Source organism: Raphanus sativus, chromosome 6, assembly GCF_000801105.2.
Source record: "Raphanus sativus cultivar WK10039 chromosome 6, ASM80110v3, whole genome shotgun sequence".
Taxonomy (NCBI): domain Eukaryota; kingdom Viridiplantae; phylum Streptophyta; class Magnoliopsida; order Brassicales; family Brassicaceae; genus Raphanus; species Raphanus sativus.
The window spans coordinates 26,818,862-26,822,151 of record NC_079516.1 but is presented as its reverse complement, the minus strand read 5'-3'; positions in this window follow the sequence as shown (position 1 = coordinate 26,822,151).

The following is a 3,290-nucleotide window of genomic DNA, read 5'->3' as shown; positions in this document are numbered from 1 at the left end:
CAAGTTTCCCGATGAAAGCCGACGAAAATGGAAAGAAGCCCGCCTTGCGGCCCAGGAGGAGAATAGACCGTCATAAGAAGGAGTATATAAAGGAGCTTTGGGAGAGGAAGAAAGGCAGAGCGAAAATCATTAAGAGAGAGAGAAATCCGAGATTGGAGACCTAGAAAGCTCCTGTTAGGTTAAGAACTTAGAATTTAGGCGGTAGACTAGCAAGGTAGGACCTAGAACGTCCGGCCGCCTCTCGTTCTATTTTCATCTTGTCCGCAGGCACCTGTCTCTCTCGGAAGGATCTAACAATCCTTTTACTTAGAGTTCCGCACATAGAAACCCTAGGCATTATTCTCGACATGCCCGTTTCTATGACTAACGCTCGTACTAGACGAACTCCGCCAGGCAGTTCGATCTCTTGTTCAAACAACTCCAACTGAACTACGTCCGACTTGATCCTCGAAAGGGGTACGTAGGCAGCCTTCCTTAAGGTCCAGTCTCAAATCTTAATAAAACATTTCCGCATTTATTTGATCACTTGTCGTTGGTTGTCGCAGAGAATCCGGACCTTCAGGGAAAGTTAGGTTTACTTAGCTTTCCTCCGATTTACTTACTTAAAATCGACAGTGCGAATTTCGGTTCCCACAATAACCCCGTGTACTCTAGACTGGATAAAATGAGTGTATCTCGTTCCCCTCAACGAGAGAGAGTTACTAGAGAACTGGAGATACCATAATCCATTTTGCGAGATAAAATTTCAAAACGAGATTTAAGATCCTTCCCACCGCAAAGGTCCACCTACTTTCTCTGAGTTATCCAGTAACTCATTGAAGTCTCCTGTGAGTAGCCAAGCTGATTTTTGCTGCATTTTTATTTCAGACAGTTCCTCTCAAAACTTTGCTCGATTTGTCATTTGCGGCACACCATATATGTACGATACAAAACAAGTTTTCCATTAAAAGAGACCCTTGTATAGATTACATTTACAGTGGCTAAAAGAACTTCTAGATTCACATTATCTTTTCAAGACAGAGCAAGTCCACCAGTAAGACTTTCCGGTGGAACTGTAATGTGATTAGTGGACTCGGTGCCCTTGTACATCTTGAATATTTCTTCATTTTGTCTTTTAGTTTCCATCAGGAACATTATATCTAGGGAATTTTTGGTCCTAAATTCCTTCAGACGTCGAATTGTCAGGTCGCTCCTGATACCTTACAAGTTCAGCTCATATTGACTAAGGAAGAGGTTTTGATCCGGACCAAAAATCCGTTCCACTCCTCCTAGTCGCTGGAATGATCGTGCTTCTAGGATGCGCTCTTGAAGAAGAAGCAAGGGAAGCCGTTTTAGTAGCCCTATCAGTGGCAGTTGTTCTTCTTCTTGGTGAATTTTGAAATTTTGTAACCCTCCTCTTCTTTCCGGTTACCCCCTGAGCAGGACTTCTCACCGTCCGCTTCTTTGAGTTCGCAGTCGTGCCTCGAGAACCCAGTATCGGTAGATCTCCTCTTTGGCCAGGTCTTCTTGATTGTGTTGCATTAATATATCATGCATCAGGCTCTGAGACCGTCCCCAATCTTAAAGAGACATGAATTATGTCATCACTGAGTGTGCGAATAGGTGATCTGTCTGTGATTCATTGTTGCACAAGTCTGTCATGTCGCACTGGATCCTTGGAGTTAGATGTTTTAGCACTTCCTCCAGATTGGTTTGTTGGGAGGTTCTCATTTACATCTTGGATACTAACTCCTTGGAGTCTCCCTGAGGCCGAGTTTCCAACTCCATCTTGGAGTAGAGGAATCCTATCGCTAGGTAGAGAGATTCTCTGCAGAGCAAACCTTCTTTTTCGTGACTCAATACCTCTTCCTCTTGAGCAATGGCTTCCTGCTCAGTTAGCTGTTTGTTGGGGCAGATGCTCATGTTGGGTCTTAACAGGAGGTGTATAGCTGCCTGAAAGTGGGTGCTCTTTTTCGGGGGTCACCATCTGGTTACCTCCTAGGATCGGTCTTCATTCACTTCTCAACCCAGAAGAGGCATTTCTTGAGAGGGCCTTTGATCCATATAAGCCTTGAGTAGCCGAGGCACGGTCTCTTGTAAAGGAAAGTCTATCTCGAGCTGAGGGTCGATAAGTCTGGTTTCTTCTATTCATATGAGAGCCTCCCACTCTTAGATGAGGGTAAAAACGAGTGCCATAGTCGTAGCAGAAGTTTTTCTCTCTTTGCCACTCACTCTCGTAGTTTGCTTTGTTGGTCGTACCTTTCGATTTCCCCAATTGGTTCTGAAGTCAGAGCCTGGGTTTAATATGCTCCCTTTATTTTCATCATTTCTTCTTTTGTCTGCTTCTAACTTTTCTAGAGTTTGATTTTGAGAGATACCCAGAGGGGGAGCACGGTACTCCCTGGAGTTTACTCTGGCTCTTGAGGATGAACAGTCCTTCACTTCATGTGACAGAGATAGGCAGGAGAAGCAGTGCTTTTGTAGACTCTCAAACTCAAGTTCAACTTTCTTTATTTCTCACGACGGTAAGCTTATGTCTAGCTTCATCTCCAATGGTTTCAACCAATTTATTAGTACCTGAATTCTACAACGATCTACATCAAAATCCTCCACATGACCCAAGTATTTCCCTATTGTCTTTAGCGTTGGTTATGTCCAGTAGTGGAGAGGTATCTCATGCATCGTTATCTAGAACGAGATCATGGTTGTGAAGTAATCCGAGACTATTGGTTCCCACCACTGTAAAATTATCATCCATCGTTTAAAATGGTAAAGTGCTTTTGAGAGGACAGTTTACAGATCTTGCTCTGTTTCAAACTTGAACTGGAACAGAGTAGACCCCAAGTCCCTTCCAGTTATTTGTCCCCTTACACGCTAATGTTGTAGGAAGAAGTCAACCAAAGCTCTGGTTTTCTGAACCTTTGAGTTTGTAACTCGCCCAATTAATATGAGCTTATGTTCTTCTATCAGCGTCACGTTGTTTGATTCTGGGATTTTGATTGGTGGTCTTCGAACCGGTACAGTTGGTTATGGGATCCAATTTCATTTGTTCACTCTCGATAGTATATGTACCATTAAATACTGAGGAGAGATGAATGCTTCAAGATTTATAACTGTAGTAAATGCTGATGTAGTAAACCAACCCACACAAAGATAAAAAAACCTTAAAGACCAGTTAATAACTACACAAGACAGTAGACATGAGTGGAAATGATTTAAAAATTCAAATTATCCCTCCACAACAGCGATTTTGTACATATTTGTTCAAACTAACCATCAATTTCATAAAACGAGACCATATGGCTTTTAAA